We start from the raw sequence: 24,465 nt of genomic DNA, 5'->3' as shown, positions 1-24,465 counted from the left end.
CAAAATGAAATATGATGAGCTGAATGCCTGTGTGCCTCCACATTCATTCACTGAAGCCCTAAACCCCAATTGTAGCTGTACTTGGAAATGGTTTAAATGAGGTCACAAGAGTAAGGGCAATGATTCAACAGCATTAATGTCATTAAAAGAACAGAACCAAGAGTTCATCCCCACCTCTATATAACATAAGGAAAGGCAAAAATGAAGTACCATCAGAACAGAGTAAAAAAGTGCTCATCCACAAGCTAGAAAGACAGCACTCACCGAAATGAATTTTGCCAGTAGCTTAATAGCTAACTTCTCAGGCTCCAAAACACTGAGAAATAAGTATCTGTTGCTGAAGCCACTCGATGGTATTTTGTTATGGTTATCGTAATAGACTAATACAATAAGTATATAAGATATATGAGTAGCAAGACATGGCGCTACACACCTGTAATCTCTGCATTCTCAAAGACTGAAGCATGAAGATCTTAAATTTGAGCCTGGCGTGAAAAACTTATTGACCTTCTAACATCCTGTCTAAAAATAATAGCTAACTTCTCAGGCTCCAAAACACTGAGAAACAAGAGAACCAGCATTTTAAAGTTTTTCTGATTTAAATTCCCCTTCTTCACACACTGCCAATTCTAATTGCTGTCTCAGAGGCTTTCCTTGGCTTTCAATAGCACAAGATCACCTCAGCAACTTCAAATGAGCATACACCTTCTTCAGATACTTCATTTTAAAAAACTGGAAAAGCTTTAAACTATAAAATGAGAGCAATACTTTTCATATCTTGGCCATGATACACTTTATATAGAATAAACAAGACAACTCTGCAAAGACAAAGCATTTTCGTCACTTCCAAAGTCTTTACAGGGTTGCTTTACACTTTAAAGGGTGGCCATCCTGGTAGCAACCAAGGATTTCAAACAGATCCCATGACACAGATGAAAGCCCCTATTCGTACTTCTTTGCCAGAATGTCTTATAACACATTAAGTGGTTACATGCAAAATATAGTATTTGATCTGTATAACACAATTGCCCTGGTAAAAGTATAAACTTTCCTCCCCTATAGTCATGAAAGTAAGTCTCAATAAGTTTTAAAGTCCAAAATCACCCTTACTTAACTGCTTCACACATTATGAAGTATTACATAATTTCCTTGAAGACATATGATCATTTGTAACTACTAATGAGGAAATAAAAAGCCTTCAGCACCAGACTCATTTTTATCAACCTCTGCTTCTTCTCTTGGGATACAACAGGAAAAATTCTGTGTTTACCTTGTAAACACAATGTAAATAACCACAAAATGTTCCTGTTAACTTCTGCCTTGCACACAAATCCCCCAACCTCAAAACACAACAAAATCTACTAAACTTCTGCTTCTGTAAAACAATTCTTTGCTCATTTTGTTCAACCTCAACCCAACCCAACCAAAACCAGAGTAAAATGTCACTCCTGCCCCACTCCTTGGGGCACAGCATTTGGTTCCTGTAGGTCAGTTGGCTTAATTACAGAGTTTGATTGTTCTCCATCTCTTTAAGTGCTTGCTTGGTGTCTTGCACCACCAGAGATCTACAGTTCCTACAACAATCGGTTCCTTGATTGGGAAACGAATTGTGATGGCCCTTGGAGTCACCATCTTGGAGCTGGGGAGCAGCTAGCTGCCAAAACCCCTCTCTCAGGAACAAGTTGGCACACTACCACTCCAGTTCAGATTCCTCCTTCATTGGTGAGAGTGATCAATGCCTAACCGATGGCTGTGCCTGCTTCTCTTGACCAAACTCAGAGAAGACAGAGCTCAAGTGCCACTGGGACTTTAATACAATGTAAGGCTCCAGGGTCCAGTCCAAATATAGCTAAGTCTGTCCCACTGGGTGTAAGAACAGCATCTCAGAACTAAGAATTCAGTCAATGGTTTCCCTGTAAGGGGAAACAATGTTTCAAACTCTGAATGCCTGTTTCAGTGAATGCAACCAGTTTATGGCTTGCAAAGATCAGTCCGTGTAGCTCCATGGCAGAGAAACCTCAAGCTATTGAGAATGAGTGGGATCTTACCTGAGGTACCACGGTGAAATCATATGGCATAATAGTGACTCCTCCATCCCCATCATAAGAGGTAGACCAAGTCCATAGTCAAGTCATGCCTAAGTTCCTGAAAGGGATACAGTCAGGTAGGAATCTTTGTGGTCTCCATTGAGAGGCACAAAGCCTTTGTCACAGCACCATTTGAAGGCACTACATACATCATGGGAAACACACAGAGTAAGCCCTCTGTCTTATACCATATGTTGTTAAATTTTAAGAAAGGCTTTAGCAAAAATTATGGTATCAAGAACAAACCTTCAAAACTCAAAAACCTCTGCAAAATTAAGTAGCCTATGTTCACTACTGGATGGCTATCCGCAGGGACTCTAAATATCCTCACAGAGTAGTCTGGAATGTCATTACAGGTAACCCCATCACCCTGATCTGTTTCCTTACTTTGATTTCTGGTTGGAGATTGCCTAGACCCTCCTGCCTTGGGTTTGATTCCGCATTAATAGGAACAGAATCAGGTAAAGAACATCTACCACAGCCCACCAGTGGAGGGAGGACCTTTTGCCACCACCTTATGTCCCAGAACCACTGTCTGTACTACCACTCCCTGCTCATGTCCTTTCTGAGGCCCAACCATCCTCAAACTAACCATCATCACTCAAACCAGTCATCATCACCTGTCCAGGCAGCCACACCACCTCCTCTGCCACCACCATCTCCTGCCAGTCCATTTCTCCATCCTTCAGCAGTCCAATTTCCTGGCAATGCTGTTCTCTACCCACCTGTGCCAGCTTCTTCTCCGCCTATCACCCTAAAGTTTATCCCTGGTCAGATGCCTTCCTCTGCCTGAGGTTGGCACCTTAGAGGCAATGGCTGTTTACCTTAAAATGAGAGGATCCTGACACTAAGCAAAAGACACAATGGATTCTGACCAGACTTCCTCAAGATTTCAAAAACTCTCCTACCATGGTCAGAGAGGCCCTAGCTGCTGATCTGTCTGCCTCAAGAGGGCATAAACTGAACTACATATTGCTCTGATATGTAGATGACCTCCTACTGGCAAGTAAGAGTAAACAAGACTATTGGAAGGAGACACAGGCCCTCCTGTAGCTGCTCACAGATACAATCTACCAGGTGACCTGGGGAAAGGTCCAGATACATCCACCTAACAGTCCATGTCTAGGGTTCACTGTCACCACAGGACCCCTAGGGTCATCTCCTCCCTCCTCAGGTCACACAACAGAATATAGCTCTGTGAGTTCCTGGGGCTAGCTGTGTTCTGCAATTCAATCACTTACTCTCACAAGAATGACATGACAGTGTACATTTTTACTGCTTGCTATAGAATTAAGTCATCCATAAATTCTTCAGCCAAAATTAGTGCTGAATTAGTAAGTCCCATTTAAGCGAATGATGCATGTATAAAATCTACCCACCTAAGCTAGGTCTTGGTCACCCTATACTCCCAAAACACATACTTTCTTATAGAAAATACATTTATCAGAAACTACTATAATACACCACAAACCATCCTGGTATCTTGATAGTTAAGTACAGAAACAACAGTTACTAAAAGTTATATATAAGCAATTAAAATTTTACAGCCAAACATACTCTATATACATAGTGTTATAAAGATGCACATTTTTAAAAATTTTATTTAAAAGGAAAAAGAGAAAAAACAGAACAAAACAAAACAGTGTAAGGGTACAAGTAATACAGAACTACAAAAAAAAAAAAAAACAGTAAGAAATCACCAGTTAATAGATTACACATTATCATCTTACAGATAAAAAAAAAATATTAAGAACTATGGGAGTAATAAAACCCAAAATGTGTAAGTTTCATTGTAATAAAGATGCACATTTATAAAAATTCATTCGCATATGTTTTGTCCAGTTGAATAACTTCACATGTAAATGTCTAGTTGTTAAAACTAGGTTGACTTGCAAGCAGGCAGTCGTGAGTTCGATCCCTGGTACCGATAAAAATGAAAAAGACAAAAAAAAAAAAAAAACTAGGTTGAATAAACTTATGTTACGTATATAAATCAAAAAAGCAATTGTTGCTCAAAAACTTAGAAGAAAGTATCTACATCTATTCAGACTATTCACACAAGAAAGACCTCCTTTGGATGATTTTATTCAGTGGCCACAGTAACAATTCTTTTCACTGCATTTTCATTGTAAGCAAGGGAGTTTAACAATTAGATATACTCTGAATACTAAAGTTACCAACACAACCTTAGCAAAATCATTTTTCCCTTTATAAAATTCCCAATTTATGAAACCAACAAGGGTTAAAATGTTTCAAAAGAGAAAACAGAGAAGAGGAAAATACACTGGGTCCTAATAATATTGTCTAGATCAAAAAATAATGGCAAAAATAAATAGAAATAATTATATTAGTTATCTTAAAATCTAGAACTGCTTATCACTTGTTAACTATGACTAACTGCCTAGTCAATTAACCATCTTGGCTTCATTCTTCTTTCATTTACAAAATGAATACACACGAAGTATAAACCACACTAGTGAAGAGCACTAATGGCAAAATAGTGAAAACACTTTAAAATAATAAAGAATATATATCTGGCTCCATACATATTATTTTAAAAAGTGACACTTAGAAAATACTTTTCATACTTTGCAAAAATGATTCAGTATAAAAATGGTAGGTTCATTACCATATTTTATTCATTATTTAATATATTTTACAAAAAAACTAAACTTTTAAAACTTTATACCGTTATACTTTGTTATACAAGTCAAACATCAATTCACTTATCTAAAATTTTCAAAGGTTCTAAAATCAATATATACTGATCAAATTCTAAATAAATTAAACCCTTGAATTGTAGGTGTTATAACTGTTTCTCCAAAATGAGCAAACATTTTTAATATTTTAATTTGATAAATGAGTAATGTCTTGCATTATGAGTAGTTTGTGACACCAAAAGATACATGATCACAATTGAGCCAATGATTGACCTCCCCCTCCATGACATTGTGGGTGATCATCTCCCAACATCAAGAGGTTATAGAGGAGAGAGAGAGTCTACAGAGGAAGGCAGATGAATTCCTTGCTTTAAATAAGGTTAGCAGAGATGTGTAAAATGTGGGAAACTCCAAAATTTTATAGAAAATCAATACCCAAACAAGCCTGTAGCAGTGCAAGCAATGAATCTGCTTAACGACAATGTAATATCACCTTTCCATGAAACTCTCAAGAGGAGGAAAAACAAGTATTATTGGATAGGTTCCTTGTTAGGGTCACAAGAAAAGAAAAATTCCATTGTACCAATGGCAGAGATTCCATTAGTGATAGTAAAATCATCCTACACAATAATCCTCCTCTTTCCTATCTCTCTCATATCAATGATGAAGGTTTTCAAAGGTAAGTGCAGCTTAATTTGTTTTTCTGTATATTTTGTATTTTCTTTATTATATTACACTTTCCATTATTTCTTATGGGGAAACATGCTGTGTACATAAGTGCTTTAGATTACAAGCATGTTTCTGGAACAAATTATGCTTGGAAACCAAGGTTTTACTGTATGTACAAGGCACATTATTGTTATTCCAAATATTCCATGTCCTTTAACAAATGGATTCATCATGTTGCACGTTACAAGGCCCTTCTCTCTTCATTTTTTCTCTTGGATTTATATTCAACTTATATCTAACTTTATCTGAGATACTTTCTACTATCAAACATTTATAAGAAAAACGAATGGAAACTAAATTTATGTGGCTTTTATATACCTGATATTACATCATTTTATATATACATATACTATCTCAATTAATAATACTAGGAAGTAAATATTCATAATCCCATTTTTAAAGATGAGAAAGATAAGAACTATAGTATAGGAAGAATTTAATAGAGGTCTGCTGAATCCAAAGCCTGTAATATAACACCAAATCAACAGTTTTCAGACTTTTGGATCACAGAGTGGTATAACACACTCATAAACACAGACACACAGAGACAAATGGTGGACTTCATGGGGATGTCAAAATTTTATTATCAACAAAATGACACTTTTTTTCAAAGCCCTACTATCTATCATCTGTACCATTTTTTAAAATAAGATTATATTAAAATGAAAAAGAGAGGGATAAAATCTAAAAGAAATAAACCTTCTGAAAAGAATATTTGATAGTTTTACACTATTTTCATCACAAAATAGTACCAGTTCACTAGCTGACAATGAGAATGACTACACTGAATCTGACTGTCTCCCTCAAGGGAGAAACAGAACACAAGACACATACTGTTCCCAATTTCAGTACAATGGTGATAAGAATGACACTGCCTTGACTAAGCTCTTTGTTTTCTGAAAATTTTACATGCTAAGGTTCTGAGGACAAAGACAGTTACAGAGACTTAATAAGCTAAAAAGGCTTCTGCGATCAACATATGGATTTATTTTCAATATTACTGTTTTTTGACAGCAGTTCTGTGATTTTTTTGCCTTCAAAAAATCTATTTGATATAATCAAAACACTTGCTAAAGAGTAGATATCCATTATATTGTACTTTAAGACTCATCCATCTTCAGCTATTTTCCTGTCTTCCCAATGTAATCTAACACATTTAATTAAAAAGAGCAATGATCTTATCCTCTTCATGTTTGGAAGATGCAAGCATCTGATGCTAGAAAACGAAGTTAATATCAGTGGATCATTATATAATGCATTTATCTCATTTATAACACCTGAACAAATATTAAGCATTTATAACTGAATCTCTGCAAAAATTTCAGAATGATTTTTAAAAAAAAAATTATCAGCACCAAAAATTGTAACAATTCTGAAATGTACGTATCTAAGTACTCACTACAGTCTCCTTCTTATCTGTATTTCTAGTTTCATTTACTTTCTGGGTACAAAATGGAATACAGGGATTAAAGAAAAGAAACAATAGGAAAAAAACAACCTGTAACTTGCTATCCCACAGCAGTTACAACCAATCTCCATAAACCATTATTATACAGAAGCATCTAATCTATCAGGCACTACATTAAGTATTTTTATCTTAGTTCATTACTATTACATCTTGCATTATTTTCCAATGCCTTTAAGAATGGAATGTACTCACTAGACACTTACTGTAAATAAGGTGCTTTATATTTTAAAAGCAACAAAGGAGATAAACATTTTGGGGGCAATTTATTGAAGTTTAAATTTTACAGAATTTATTCATCATTATGATCTTCCTTTTATCTACACTATTCAGTCCCTTTTTCTTTTATTTTTTTAAAGATATCATTCCAACGTGTTTTGCTCTCTGGAGCTTTCTCTTTGGATCTAGGCAATACTGACCGTAAGTATCAGTGTACGTACACTGCACTTTGAATGAACTTCCACCATTCATAAGCATATAATGGTTGGGGTACCTATTTTAAACTTTTAAAACATTTTCCATTCAGCTGGATTGCAACCAAGTACTTTTGACTTATCTCACTGTGAGTCTATCCAGAATAACAACCTTAATCCATCTTTAAATACTTTGCACTTTACTCAGAGCTTAATTAAGAATTACAAGAAGAATGCTATATTTTTATAAAACATTAAAGATACTCTTTAATTAAATATTTGAGTAGAGACTTAACAAACAGTAAAAAGTAATCCATGTTGATATTTGGGAAAGAAGCACTGAGACACAGGAAACAAAACATTAAAAAAAAAAAGCAAAACCTATGAGGCAGAAGCAGTTTTCGGAATGTTCCAGGAAAAAAGCAAAGCAATGGCCACAGAAGAGTAAACAGCAGAAAAACTAGGAGGCTAATCAATCAGGCAGTATGAGTTTGGATCACACAAGCTCTATAGGACAAGTCAACACCTCTAAGTTCTAAATTACACAGATCTTTAAATATAGAGAAAAAACATACAGTGTAAATTATATTTCAAAATTAGTGTTTTGTGAAAATACACTGCAGAGGACTAAGGTGGAAGCAAAGAAACTAGAGACACAGATTACAGATTCATATTAAATGAAATGATTAGCCACAGGAGAAATGAAATTTCTTGGACTTAATTAATGAACATGGTGACCTAGACCCTTCATTCCTTACAACAAGACTGCAAAAGATGTTAGCACCTGTTACTTGTCAAATATGACAAAATTGTTTGTCAACTAAATAGAACCTCAGGGAAAAACTGTTTGCAAGGCAGCCAACACTTCATTACAAAGACCTTTATATAATGTACATTAATCATTAAATCTTCAGATATGGATTCCAAATCTGTCAAATTTGTGAAAGTCAAACTACAACACAGGAATAAATTACTCTTCCAAGAATAGGAGACTAAGACCTCCTCCTACTCTCCCACTAAGGATGACTAAATAGAAGTGGAAAAATATAAATAAAACTAAAAATTTTAACATTTACTTGAAGAGGGGCTAGGGATATAGTTCAGTGGTACAGTGTTTGGCTAGAATGTGTGAGGTCCTGGATTTGATCTCTGGCACCTCAAGAAATGTACTTGAAGACACTGCAGAGTTATTAATAAAGTAATCATTTACAAGCAAGGATCTAGGTAAAATGACAGCCCAGGAAGATCAGCTTAGATTTTAGAAACACTCCTCTGCTCCTTGACACAAGTAGCTATTTAGTCAATTAAAACAAAACACACACACACACACACACACGCACACGCACACGCACACGCACACGCACACACACGCACACGCAGTAAGCTAGATTGGGTGGTGCTTCTCTGTAGGTTGAGCACACAAGAGGATGATCACCTGAGCCAACCTGAGAAATAAAGCAAGACCACATCTCTTTAAAAAAGTTTAAAAAGATGAAGATAAGCCATCTAACTAACAGTTGGATAAATAAACAGGAAAAAAAAAAAAAAAACACAATGAAATACCACCAGCCACCCAAAGGTCTAAAACTGCAAAGACTGTGAGTTCCTAATTCTAGAAATGATATGGAAATATCACAACTTCTACATACTGTTGTGAGGAGAGTGAATTGCATAACAGTTTAAAATTATACAGATACTCATACAATTCATAGTCCTATAAATTATATCACACTACTTATACTATAGTGTTTCTATTTTTAAATTACATACACATTTACATATGTAATTGCATAAATATCCACAGTTGGCCTTCCCTTGCTATAACGTGGTCTTTGAAACATCTTCCAATACCAGCAATTCGAATGTAATTGTTGTGTTTCCTACCTCTTTGTCTTGCCTTTCAAACTTGCTTTGCCCAATAGGCTACGCTGACAATAATCATACATTATTTCTGTGCCTGGGTCTCAAGCTTTCTGCCTTTCGGTGGTCCCTCTGAATCAAGTGAACAAGCCCAAGCTAACCTATTAAATGAATAGAAGTATGAGACCCAGACAGCCAATCACTCACTGAATAAAGTCATTCTAAATCACCCTCTCAGTGCCTGAAACAAGAGCAAGACCAGCTAAGATCAACCAACTCCAAACAAGCAAATTATTGTGCCTACATTCAGACTTATATGCAATAATAAATGGTTATACCTTTAAACCACTAAATCTGAGTGACACACTATATAGCAATATCTAATTGATGGTCTCAAAAATGAGGTCCTATCATAATTTTAAAAATAAAATATGTGACTTTGGATTAAAACTGGCATGGGCTTTCAAAACTAGTAAGCAAACTATGAGTAAAAGCAAGAAGATAGTAAGAAGATTGTTAATTGAGTGAAGAAATAGAAACCTGGAGAATATAGTAAAACACAATTGGCAAAACCATCCTGCCTATATAACTCGGAGATACTGTTATGTAACAAACATTTGCCTGGCTCGCTAGGCAGAATGTTGAAAGTCAGCTAGTTGTTCTTATATGCATATACGGCAATATAGCAAGAAAGAGATGAGGTAAAAACAAACACTTGATTACTAATAAGCAGGGAATAAAGAGGGAACAGGATTTTGTGGATTAGAAAACACAGGTGCCTTTCATCTCCATTCTCGCACTCAGAGGGCAAAATATTCTCCAAATACTGGAAAATGTAAATCTGGAACTGTGGATCAAATCAAGAAATAACTGTGAATTCCTTTGTTCATACTTCTAAAGACTTATGAAGAGGGCTGCCAGACCCTATTAAAGTAAAGGCCATCTTCACTCATGAGAGTACTGTCTCATGACAGTTTAACACACTCAGAAATGTCCCCAAAACAATTCTAATTGTGCCTTTTGGCAAAGTTTGGTGGAAATAGATTAACAGAAAGCCCAGGAAGTTTTTAAGGGAGTTATGTTAGTAAAGTGCTACCACTTTGACTAAAAAAAGGAAAATGGCTTAAGGATGTCCAACTTTCTACAGACCTAAAGTTAGATTAAATTGTTGTCGAAAGGATGTATTTCTGGTACCTTCTTTAGAAGTGTTGAACAATGAAACTGCAAATGAAACAATGATCTAAAGGAGAGTCAAGGGGAATTTTCCTGTCAGCAGCCAACTCAGATTGAGATATGCAGCCAGCCAGGCCACGCATGCCAACCCTGATCAGTGAAGTCTCTGTGTAGCCACGCAGGTCTGGAGAAACCCAATCAACAACCCACCACATCTCCGGAAGCGAGATTCAGAAACCCAGATGCCTGGCCTATTACCTTACACTGCAGATGGGCACCCAGTGCGGGAAGTGTCTGAGCCCCCACAAATAGTTTGTCTGGAAGAACCAAGGAAAATGTCAAGACAAAGGAGCAAAATGCAATCTTAGACATCCAACCCACACAGAACAAGTTCAGGAAATATAGACCTAGAAGAAATTGGAAGTTGCACACCTGAAATTTCTGGAATGATCACAACAGAAGTCAAGAAACAACTTCATGAGACTGTAAACAAAGCAAATGAGAAATAGTATCTCAGGTAAAGGAACAAATAGCAAACATAATGAAAGAATTGCTGAGTATATCTACAGAAGACTTGGATTAAAACAGTAAAGAGGAGGATAGGAAAATGATATAAACCTTGAAAGAGCAATACAGGAAAGAATTGGAATGCATGAAACAGATTCAAAGAGAAATCCAGGAATTTAAAAACTCCACTGAAAGCTGGCAAAACCATTTGAAAGAAACTGATAATAGACTTTCAGATGCTGACAATAGGATTGCAACTAGCATTCATAAAAGAAAAGATATCTTAAAAATAACAAGGAATTAGGAAATAACAATGCAAAATTCAGTAACAGAAAACAACCTAAAATTGACAGGTGTCAGTGAAAAAGCAGGAGTGAAAACAAATACATAAAAAGAATATTTACCAAAGTGATAGTAGAAAACTTTCTAAGCATGGGGAAAAAAATCTGACACACAGATAAGTGAGGCACAGAGCTCCAACTAGCCATAAGCAAATCTACATTCAGACATATAAAAACCAAGATCCCAGAAATTCCGTGCAAGAGCAAAATATTAAAAACTTAGAAAAAACAGATCATCTATAAAGGAAAACCCACCAGAATCATGACAGACTTCTCAGCACAAACCAAAAGATCAAGAAGAGCTGGGAGTCAAATGTTTCAGGTCCTAAGAGAAAACAACTTTTAACACAGATTCATATACCCTGCAAAAACTGTCTTTCAAACTTAATGAAGAAACGAGATACTTCCATGACAAAGAACAACTAAGAGAATTCATGATCACCAAACCAATCCTACAAAGAATACTGAAGGTTATTTTAGAGAGAGATAAAAATGACCATGGTTCCAGGAATACTGGCAGACGGAAACTGCCTAGTGGGGCAGGCAACTGAATGGAGAGAAAAAGGAAGAAGCCAGTGGCAGAAAAATAGCATGGTAGAGACAAGCCAGTGCATGATGGCCGTAACATTAATGTAGAAGGCCTCAATTCATCATAAAAAGAAACATGGCCAGAGTGGATCAAGAAACAAAATCCATTAATATGCAGTACACAAGAAGCATTTACCTTGAAAGGAGATTCATAGACAGAAAGTCAAAGAGAGAAAACAATGTTTCACATGACAGGGAACCAGAAAAAACTTAAGTAGCTTGCCCATCAACCACAGAAAGATATGGCATTTTTATATAATGGAAAGCTACAGAGAAGGATAATCACAGGGCTCTTGTGGATAGGTAGGTGCAACCTGTGCTCATGCTCATGGGTGAAAGCGTTGGGACTCACATGGATAAGCACCACGTTGTTTCCCTAGTATAGGAAACTGAAGGAGTTGGGGGGATCCAAAATACAGATACTGTGAAAGTGAAAGGAGAGGAAATATCTACAAAGGGAAGGTGGTAGCCATTGTTATTTTCCTATTATCTTGTTTTGAAGCACAGGATCATTTTCATGGTTGTTGTTTAGTTTTATTTTGTTTTTTAGTTTCATTTTATTATATCTGATGGTAAGATATATTAAATGTAGCCAATGTTGATTTCCTATTATCTTCTTTTTGAAGCCCTATATCATTTTCATTACTTTGTTTTGATTTTCTATCATTTGTTACAGTTGATTTTATTATGTCTTATGGTATAGGCAGCTATGCTGAAAATAATAAGAGGCATTCTGGTAGCCATTGTTGCTTTCCTATTACCTGGCTTTGAGGCCCTGTGTTCTGTTCACTGTTTTGTTTTGACTGGCTATATTCTGTTGTAAATTTTTTTGTTTTATTCTCTTTAAAATTAAAACTAAAAGATAGCTAACCTAAGAATTCCAAGATTTTGCCACTCTACTGAATAATCAAAAATAAAATTCCAGTTATAAAAAAATCATGATTTACATGATTTACTTGCTAAAATTAAAGAATTTCTTTCTAAATTTTCATATTTCAAAAGTATCTAAATAAATTCGTGCTGTAGTTTGTATCTGGAATGTTCTTCAAGGGCTCAGCTGTTAAAATCTTAGTTCCTGTTTCACACAATGGGGGAGGGGTGGAGTTCTAAAAACTGGGGTTTAGTGGGAAGTTTGATGTCATTAGGCATGTGTCTTTGAAAGGGATCACAGAATTCTACATTTCCCACTTCTTACTTCCCAGGTCCCAGTCATGAGGGGAATAGTTTTGCAATCTGTTTTTGCCATGGAATGCTGCTTCTCCACAGGCCTAATTAAAAAGCTTTGGGCAAGCAAAACAAACTACCAATGGAGTGGGAAAAAAATTCTTGCTACCTGTTCCTCAGAGTAGGGACTAATACCTAAAACATATAAAGAACTTAAAATAATCAAAACTTCCCAAAATTAAAGATCCAGTCAAAAAATGGACATCTGAAATAAACAAATATTGCTCAGATGAAGAAGTAGAAATGGCAAAGAAATATATTTAAGAAATGGTCATCATCACTGGTCATTCGAGAAAGACAAAAACAATCCTGAGATTTCATCTCATTACAAAATGAATGGCTATCACCAAGAAATTAACAAACAACAAATGTTGGCAGTATGTCAAGAAAGAGGAACCTTTTTCCACTATTGGTGGGAATGTAAATTGGTGCAATCACTGTGGAGATTTCTCAAAAAACTAAAACTAAAGGTTCCATTTGGCCAAGCTATTCTCCTTCTTGGTATCTTCCAAAAAGACATAAAAATATCATACCACAGAAATACATGCACACCCATGTTTATAGCAGTACAGTTTGTAATAACTAAATCTTGGAAATAGCCCAAATGCCCATCAACTGATATATGATGGAGCATTACTCATCTAAAAATGAAGATAAACTAGAGACATTTATAGATAAATGGATGGACCTAGAAACCACACTTTTAGGTGAAATAAATTGAATACACATGTGTAAATATCACATTGTAAACATCAATCTGGTGTGAGAAACTTAAAGTTTAAATAAAGATCAGAATGTATGCCAGATATTACAAAATAGGATGAAAACACTCAATTTGGAAGTAGAACTAATGAAGGAGGAGGGGCTAAGGAAGGAAGTTCCCTTCCTAAAGAGAGAAAAGAGAGCAAGAACTAGCAACAAAGGTTTGGCAAAGGAGAACAGGAAAAGAAATTGAAGGGAGGGTAAGAGAATGGGGAATAAAAGAGGAATTAAGTCATACAGGTAAAAAAAAAAAGTCCCTATAATGAAAGTGACCATTATGTATACTTAAATGTACCAATACACTTGATTTATGAAAACCCAAAACAGTTCTTGTGAAAATCTTGACAACCCTGCTTCAAGCATGGTTTAGAATCCACTCTGGGACCCTGGCAAAACCAGAATCAGGGGCTGGGGATTTAGCTCAGCGGCATAAGCGCCTACCTTGTAAGCAGGCAGTCGTGAGTTCTATCCCTGGTACCGATAAAAACAAAAAAGACAAAAAAAAAAAAAAAAAACAGAATAAAAGGTTCAGACAACAAAAGTATAAATAGATAAGCTGGGCTACACAAAAAATTTTAAGACCTGTGCAGACTACAAATGCAGCCCAAAGAATGGGATAATATATTTGCAAATCACTATCCTCAAAATGGGCTAATACCGAATATACAGAATATCCCTAAAACCCATTAACAAAGAAAAGAATCATCTGATTTTAAAATGAGTAATGAACTTTAATAAACATTACTCCAAGGTAGATATTTCAAAGTGTTAATAAACATAGGAAGAAATATTCAACATCACTAATTATTAGAAAAATGAAAATTAGAACTACAGTGAGTTGCTACCTCACATTCATTATGATGGCTATTGTCTCTCTTTTTTTTTTTTTTTTTTTTTTTTTTGTCTTTTTCCTTTTTTTATCGGTACCGGGGATCAAACTCATGACTGCCTGCTTGCAAGGCAGGCGCTTATGCTGCTGAGCTAAATCCCCAGCCCCCATGATGGCTATTGTCAAAAATTCAAATAAAAACACAGTAATGATAATGTTTAAAAACTGGAAATCTGTGTACTATTCCTAGGATATAACATGGTACAGCAACTGTGAAAAATCAGTACGTCAGTTCCACAAAAATATTAAAAATAGAAATACCAGATAATCTAGAAATTCTACTTTTAGATCTAGACCCAAAATAATTAAGCAGGGAATTAAAAATATATACTCAGGTTCATAGCAGCATTATTCAAAATACTTAAAACATGGAAGAAACTCAACTGCCTATCTATGAATAAGTGAGCAAAGTGTGCATGTATAACACACTTGGGTGTGTCTGTTTGGGCTTAAATAGGAAAAAAATTCTAATCCATTTTACATAGGGGAACTTATCAATAGCAAATTATAAATCTAGTTTTTAAAAACTTGACAAGTAATATTTGTACTTATTTACCACATAGTCAATACACAAGTACAATGTGTAATGATCAAATAGGGTAATTTAAATTTCTCTTTAAATTTTATCATTTCTATGTGATGGATCTTCAAACTTTCCTAGTTACTTTGAAATGTATAATTATTTGTTATAAAACATAACTAACCTATTTGCTATATTATATTAGGACTACATTCTTACCTCTGTGTTTTGGTACTTCTTATTTACCTTCCCTTTATCTTCCATCCTCTATCCCCTTCACAGGCTCTACTGACCTCTACTTTACTTTTGACTTCTATACAAAATCAACCTTTTTTAACTTCTACAAATGCACAAAAACATGCAATATTTGTCTTTCTGTGCCCTGGCTATATCCTCTAGTTCTATCCATGTTTCTGTGAATAACAGGATTTCATTCTTTTTAATGGAAGAATAACATTCCATTAAGTATGTGTGGTACTTTTTTATCCCTTCATCCATTGATGGATGTCTCGTTTGATTCTGTATCACGGCTACTTTGAATAGTGCTTCAATAAACCTGGGTGCACTGCACAGGTATCTCTTTGACATGATTTTTATCTCCTCTGAATACATACCTACTGGATTGGAAGTATTAGAGCCTATGGTTGTTCTATTAGGATGGCCATAAGTTTTTTAATAAGACAGCAAAAGCACAAGCAATGAAGGTGAAACTAGACAAACAGGATTATATAAAACTAAGAAGATTAAGCACACAAAGAAAAAAAACACCAGAATTACAAGGCAATTAACACAATGAGAGAAAATGTTTGCAAACTATTCAACTGAGAAGGGGCTAATATACAGAATACATGAAGAACATATACAACTGAATAGCAAACAATCTATAGCAAACAAGTGGACAAATGATCTGGGTGGACATTTTGCAAAAGAAGAAATAGATAAGACCAACAAGTATATGAAAAAATGCTTAATATCAATAACCAGCAGGAACGTTTGCAAACAAAACTGCAGTGAAATATCATCTTATCCTAGTTAGAATGGCTATTTTAAAAATACAAAAAAGTAAATACTAATAAGGATATGGGGAGAAATGGGAACTTTTATGCCATGACCCATGCATAAAGTGAGGTCCTGAGGAGGGAGCAATAGGAGATTAAGAAAAACAGACACATAGGAAAAGCTGGGATCAAGTGGGACCTGACTTCTGTGATGAAGAGGCAATGACAACCCAGCATGGTCTGTGTCTTTATCTATACCCAGTGAAGCATATGATGGGGCCTAAAGTGCAAAATCTCAGTGTTTTGCTGAGAATACTGAAACTGAAACATTCTCAGAGTTATCCATCCTGTAGTTAACAGGGAGGAACACCAAGGCCAGACCTCTGCTGGACTGGCTTTGCTTTAGTTCCAGTAACTTGCTCACATGGCTTGCCTCTGATGCTCTGTGTTTTTAGGGCTGGCCTTGCTCTAGCCACGAATGTGTCATGGATCTCCAGCTCAGCTGCTTTCCACACTTTCATTTACTGTTGGTGGGAATATAAATAACTGCACCCATTATGGAAAATAGTGTTTTCAAAACTCTGCCTCTTATGTCCTTAATTTATTTTCAACTGAGAGAACTGCATGCTAAACAAACTCTTAAACATTTGAAAATATCAATTAATGAAATTGTACTATAATATACAATTTTAAATTTGCTATCAAATTTTACTCTGAGAAAAGCCTGAGAGATAGGAAATGCTGTCCCAATAATAAGGACTAGAAATTTAAACCTCAACAAATAACTCTCCTGAGATTCTCCAGCTACACTGTAATTCCAAAGCATCTGTTGTTTTTAACTACATGCTAATGCAACCACTGGTCCTTCAACTTGCTGTCTGTTATCTCTCAAAAATGTTAAGACAGTTGTTTTTGAGCTGGATGATAAAGACCACTTAATAACATCCTTTACTTTGTACATGAACACACTAAATTCAGAGAGATAGAATGCTTTGTTCTAGAACAGATAGCCATTTTCTAATAATAAAAGTGTAAGCCTTCTGTAAAAGTATTATTAACATGAAGAAAAAAGGAACTATAAACAGTAACCTGTAGCCAGACCTTTTTAAATATGTTAAACTGTTAAATTCTTCTAAAAATCTTAGGACCTTAGTTATTAGGAAAACTGACTTCAAGGTTTAACAAACTTTGTACTAACAAATGTGACATATTTTAAGGATCTAAAATAGTGATGCTTCCTGCAGGCAGCCAGCACAGGCAGAGAGAGCCTGCAGACCCATCTCCACCTGCCGAATGCCGCCACTAGAAGGCTCCTTCCTGTGGGCAGCCAGTGCAGACAGAGAGCCAGCAGACCTGTGTCCGCCTGCCAGCTGCCACCACCAAGGTTGCTTCCTGTGGGCAGCCAGCAGGAGCAGGGATGTGCAATCAGGTAAGCCCATGCACCCCACCTATTGAGGGGTACCCAACAGAGGAAGTGCCTGAGGCCCCACAACCAGTTTGTTGGGAGGAACCCAGAAGAATCTCAAAACAAAGGACCAAAGGTAATCTCAGACCTACAGCCCACACAGAACAAGTCCGAGAGATACAGTCAGAGATACAGAAAAAGAAGTCACACATCTGAAATCTCTGATACGATAGCAACTGAAGTAAAGAAACAGCTTTATGAGATTGTAAAAGCAATCAAATCAGAAATAATGTCTCAAGTAAAAGAAATCACAAACATAATGAAAGAAATGCTCAGCAAGTCTAAAGACGACATAGACAATAAAGAGGAGCATAGGAAAATGATGGGAACCTTGAATGAATGTAGAAAAGAATTACAATGCATGAAACATATTCAAAGAGAGATGCAGGAAAATAAAAAGCCAATCGAAAGCTGGCAAAATCACTTAAAAGAGACTGAAGATAGACTTTCAAACCTTGAAGATAGGATTGCAGCTAGCGATTGTGAAAGGAAAGATCTCTTAAAAAAAAATAACAAGGAATCAGGAAATAATGGCTGCAAAATGACGCAAACAAGCATAATTTAAGAGTGATAGGTATTAGTGAAGAAGCAGGGGTCAATACAAATGACATGAAAAGGCTATTTACAGAAGTAATAGCAGAAAACTTTCCAAACAAGGGAAAAGGATCTGACATGCAGATAAGTAAGGCATATAGGACCAACTAGCCATAACCAAAATAAATCTATACCTAGACATATGATAATCAAGATCCCAATAAATTCAGCACAAGAACAGAACATTAAGAGCTGTTACAGAAAAGAGACAGATCATCTACAAAGGAAAACCAATCAGAATCACAGCAGACTTGTCAACACAAACCATCAAGTCAAGAAGAGTTTAGAGTGAAGTGTTTCAAATTCTGAAAAGAAATTTCCAACACAGATTGATGTGCCCTGAAAAACTATCTTTCAAAACTGATGGAGAAATAAGATACTTCCATGACAAAGAACAACTGAAAGAATTCCTGACCACAAAACCATTGCTACAGAGAATGCTAAAGGATTTTCTAGAGACAGATAAAGATGACCATGGTTCCAGGAACAGCAGCAGAGGATGATCACCAAACAGGACAGGCAATTGAATGAAGGGGAAAAGTGGCGGGCTAACAACAGGAGGATAGCAGGGCAGAGACAAACCAATGTATGTTGGTTGTAACCATTAATGTAGATGGCCTCAGGTCAGCAATAAAAAGAAACACAGGGAAAGTGGATCAAGAAACAAGATCTATCGCTATACTGTATACAAGAAACACATTTAACTGGAAAGGAAATTCATAGACTGAAAATCAAAAGACAGCAAACAATTGTTCCTTGCAACAGGAGACCAGAAAAAAGAAAGGGTAAATTGCCCATCAACTGCAGAATGGTTAATAAAGATATGGTATTTTCATACAATAAAAAGCTGCCCAGCTATAAGGTAGAATTATCTAAAGGCTCTTGTAAGTAAATGGGTGCAACAGGAGATCATGTCGCGGGTGAAATAGTTTCAACTCATATGGGTGAACCCTAGCATAAAAAACAGAAGGAGTTAATGGGATTCCAAAAAGCAAAAGAGTTATCATAAGAGTGGTAGGGGAGGAAACACCTGGGAGGGAAAGGTGGTAACTACTGTTAATTTCTTATCATCTTGCCTTGAACTCTTGTATTGTTTTTACAATTCTGTTAGGTTGGCTTTGTTTTGTCTTATTTTGTTAGATGTTATGTGGTAAGATAGTAAGGGCAGCTATTTTGAATATAATGGGATATTTTATGGTAGTCATGGTTTCCTATTTACATTGCTTTGAAGTCTTATAATGCTTTCATTCATTGGTTTGATGGGTTTTATTGTTTTGTTTGATTTTACTATGTGTAATGGTATAAACAGCTATTTTAAAGAAAATGAGACATTATGGTAGCCATTGCTGATTTCCTATCATCTTGTTTTGAAGTCCTATCACGTTTTTATTCTTGTTTTGATTGGTTCTTTTCTGATGTGTTTTATTTGATTTTATTATGTGTGATAGTATGGATGACTTTTTGAAAGAAAATGAGAAATTACAGTACATTGTTCATTTCCTGTTATCTGGTTTTGAAGTCCTATTATGCTTTCATTCTTTTGATTGGTTTTATACTATTTTGTTGTGTTTGATCTTATTGTGTATGAAGTTATGGTCAACTATTTCAAAGAAAACAACAGACATTATATTATGGTAGCCACTGTTGATATCCTGTTGTCTTGTTTTGAAGTCCTGTGTTGCTCACATTGTTCTGTTCTGATTGCTTTGTTCTGTTTTCTTTTCTTTAATTAAAAATAAATAAAACAGTGACGTTTATCAGACATGATAGTATATGTCTATAATGCCAGCACTTGGGAGGCTGAGCCAGAAGGATCACTACATTCAAGGATTTTTTGAACTACATAGTGAGACTCTGTTTCAGAGAAAAATAAAAGTGATGGTGAACCTTTCAGAGACAAATGCCCAAACTGCAATACAAGACTCAAAATGCCAACACTGCAATTAAGCCTGAATACTAAGGTTTTATTTAAAAAAAAAAAAAAAAACTCATATATGAACATCTTTGCCTAATAAGAAAAACAAATAGGACACAAGCCATACGTTCACCATCACTGCACTCAGATTAACTGGAATTCAGAAAGTGAGAGGGTCGTAGCACTTGCCAGAGAAATAAAGAAACAGTTCAGTTGGCTGCAAATTTTATATAGCATTATTAATTTGATATTCCCTGAAGCTCCTGATTATCCCTGATGCATATTAACTGGCCCAAGGCAACTTATTTTAAGTTTACTATGACTACTACTACTACTACCACCACCACCACCATTAGTATTATTACTATTTACTCTTCTGAAGTATTGGAAATCAGTCTCAGGATCTTAAACATACTAGGTGAACAGTCAACCACTGAGTTACACTAGCCAAAGGTTTATTTCTTCACATAAAATTTCCTCTTAAGAAAATGTTTCTAGAACTTACCATTAATCAGCTACCATTTTTTTCAACTTTCATTTTAATTTTTATTTTTAACTTGTTATTCATCTTTACCTATGTATCTCCATCTCCGAAGATTACTACTCTTAAGAAACACACAGCCAAAATATACAGGAATAGGTGTTATTCTATAAAGGAGAAGTGTACCATCATAAAGAAGCATAAATATGCCATTTATGTAGCAGCAGTCTTTTTAAATAGTCATTACCTAAATAGTCATAACCTAAATGACCTGAGTGGGTGGCTTTAATGCAAATTTTATGTAACTTGAAACACAGTATGTACCGCCAAAGCTAAGATATCCATGAATTACTGCACTCACTTGAGAAGTTTAACTGGTTCCTGTAATAACTGATACACTGTGTCAACCTTAGAAGTCTAGAAGCTTAACTCAGCAGTTCTACATCCTAGGATGTAGAATATATGCCCTTACCACTCTAGGACGTTGTTCATTGTGCCAACCTGAGAAGTTTGGAAGTTTAACTAAGAAACTCAGCAGGGAGGCAGGGCCTTCACTTTGGAAACATGAGCCTGTGCAAGAGGAGAGCACAAAGATAGTATAAGAGTTACACCCATCCAATGGTAGGTAGGTTGCATACAGTATAAGAGGAAAAGCCACTCTCTCCTCCTCCTTTTGGCTCTTGCTTTTGCTGTCTTCTGCCACCTTGAACTGTTGCACCTCACCATGCCGTCCTACCTTGGAGGTAGCTGATTCTGGACTGAAACTTTCACAAACTGTGAGCTAACTTAGCCTTTCCTTCCTTAACTTAGGATGTCAGGTATCTTGTCACAGCAATGAAAGAAAATTAACAAAGACAATTCAATAAAACAACTTTAGGTGTATACTGAAAATTTTCATATTTTCTTATACTTGAGAATCAAAAGAGGTCAATATAAATAACAGTCAAACATAAAGAAATACTGAAATTAAAGTGAGGAAAATTTTTGATTATCATTCACCTGAGGCAAAAGAACATTTGGTTTCCTATTTCAAAATAAGACTATAAGTTATATCTTTATTAGGACATTTCTTCAGTTATTGTATCATTTATGGATTCATATTGTTCTCCTCCTCTCATACCAAAAGAAAATCATTGCGGTGTGCCTGTTTCAAAATGGTTTTTGAAGCTCACATCTACAGATTCAAAAGCCTACCAATAAATTCAAAATATTATTATTATTGAAAGTGTTGATGAAAAAACACAATTAGTAGATTATTAATAGAATAATTAATAGAAGTTAGTAGACTGCCATATTACCTCTATAGATTTGAGCTTCTGTTCTATGAAACTTACTGATGTGAAAAAAAAATTCCACAAAGAATTCAAGTGACCTATAATATAATATTAGTAATTAAATGTGTGGTATTCTTCTTTTTTATTCATTCAGGATTATTTTACTAATTAAGAGAAAAAAGAAACTAAATTATTTAAAATGCATCTGAATAACTTAGATTCAATTCCAATAATCAAGTTACAATAAATACTATACTAATTTTTTCCTAATAGAAAACTATTGTACAATCCATCAAAACAGCAGACTCCTAAAAACTATTTTCCTGAGTAACTTGTATTTTTAACATGTTAAACTAAATTATTTCAAATTCAGTTAACAGTAATATCGTTGTAATAGGTAAGTATACTGTCACATTTAATTCTATCAGTAACTATATTAAGACAGATATCCCTAGCCACATTCTCAAATTGAGAAAATTGCCAGATTCAAATTGTTGCCCAGTCTTCTTGTTTACCAATATTCTCTCCAATATGCCAGAATAAGTTTCCATCTAGCTATATTAAAAATCAACTGACATAACTTCTTTGGTACTAACTTTTCTTATTGGTAAAATCAGACGTTTTTCTAAGGTGTGTGTCTGTATCTCTTTTCATAAAATTTTTCACTTTAATCAATTTAAAGTGTGTGATTCAGTGGCTACCAATATAATTATGATGTTGTATAAATATCTGTCTTAGTTATTTTTTACTGGTCGCTGAGACAAAATACCTGATGCCAAAAGTTAGGAAAGCAAAGGTTTGTTTCTTACAGTATTTGGAGGTTTTATTCTATACTTAGTTGGCTCCAAGGCGGTGTGGCATGGCTGGGCCGCAGTTCATGGCGGCTGCAAACAGCAAGGCAGAAACTGGCAAAAGAGAAGACACACCTTCTTCCTGCCATCACATTACATCCTCGCTCCACCCCTAGGCCAGTGTAGCACACACCCTCAATTCAAGTGCTAGACAATGAACCAATCACAAATGCACAATGCAAATGCATGAGGCCTGGGGGCCGCCCACATAAACCATGACACTATCATTACTATCTAATTCATCAATATTTTCATTAACCCCAAAAGATCCATAGCCACTCTCCATTCTTCTCTCTCTTTAGGCCCTGGCAACTATTAATATGCTTTCTCCTTCTGCAGATTTGCCCTGCCTAGATCTTTTATTTAAATGGAATCAAACAACATATAACCTTTGTGCCCAGCTTCTTTTAGCTATGACAATGTTTTAAAGGTTAGTATGTTATTATGTTTTAAAGGTCAGTATGTATCAATACTTCATTTTTATGGCTCAGTGAACACTTGCATTTGATATATTCCGAATATGCCCTCAGAATCCATATACTAAAAATTATTTTACTTTTAAAAAGTGACCACTTATGATGGCAGCACAATCCTCACTGAGGTCCTTATACAAGGTCTGGAAGAGTAATTTTGTTTTCGGTAGTTCTTTTCTGACGATGCAGGAGGGCCACCAAAAACCAAAGGCCACCAACTTTAACTCAGACTTTCAAGTCTCCAGAGCCGTAAAGGATATTACAAATTATGTGCTCTCATGTATTTTGTTATAGTAGCACAAAAGGACTCAGATAGAACTATTTCCAACTTTTTCACTATTACAAGTAGTGCTATTATAAATATTCATGTACATGTACTTCTTATCAGTCTCTGTTTTTCATTCTTTAGGATATACACCTAAAATTATAATTGAATGGTCTATGCATACATTTTTGAGGAACTACCAACTTCATTCATTTTTTGAAAGCTTTGTTTGATTATTTGACAACTAACAAACAGCTTGCATCATTTTGTAGTTGTTGAAGGTTTCAGCAATAAATGCCAAATAAGCCTTCCAGATATGATATAAAAACAAATGCCCTGATATATGGGAAGACATTTTATATAATGAATTAAGAAATTTATCCAGGAACTCAGCCACCAGATCTTTATTTATGCAGTAATAAACCACATGATGATGTGAAGAGACTTTTATCTATTTCAAAAAGTAACCCAAATTTCACATTTGACAAATGTCGTATACTACAACCTTTGCATTTTAGAAAGATATGACACTGGTCATACATGGTGAAGGAAAGCAAAGTAGTACTGATGCTATCAATATTATACCATGATGATAATACTGATAGTAAAGCTAGGCATGGTAGTGCATGCCTGTAATCCCAACATTTGAAGGGCTGAGGCCAGAGGATACTGTGAGTTCATGTCAGCCAGCGCTGAATAGCACATATAAGGCTAGCCTGGGCTATGCAGCAATACCTTATCTCAAAAGACAAAAATACACATACAAAAAGAAGATTGAAAATGAATTCTAAACACAAAATGAAGCGAGAAATTGTCACATTTTACAACAAAATGAAAGGCAGAGTAGATGTTGACAAATTATGCAGCAAACTATATTATTCAAAACACAAAGCACTGGGCAATGATTCTGTATTGTTCATAGTTTACAAAG

At 35.4% G+C, this 24,465-nt stretch overlaps 1 protein-coding gene across 5 annotated transcripts in view; it reads right to left on the bottom strand.

The window, feature by feature from the left end:
• Positions 1–24,465, bottom strand: part of Commd10 (COMM domain containing 10) — a 172,867-nt gene that overhangs the window by 117,065 nt on the left and 31,337 nt on the right. Inside the window, exon 6 of one of the 5 annotated variants that reach the window (XR_010041153.1) lies at positions 2,049–2,145. The exons of the other annotated variants lie outside the window; for them this stretch is intronic. The gene's annotated coding sequence lies outside the window, so the exon portion shown is untranslated. The remainder of the gene's footprint in view (positions 1–2,048; positions 2,146–24,465) is intronic. 5 annotated transcript variants of the gene reach the window in all.

This window comes from Cavia porcellus, unplaced genomic scaffold (genome assembly GCF_034190915.1).
Source record: "Cavia porcellus strain 051 isolate PalLab524CR breed Dunkin Hartley unplaced genomic scaffold, mCavPor4.1 scaffold_19, whole genome shotgun sequence".
Lineage (NCBI taxonomy): Eukaryota > Metazoa > Chordata > Mammalia > Rodentia > Caviidae > Cavia > Cavia porcellus.
This window is presented reverse-complemented; position numbering and strand designations above follow the sequence as displayed.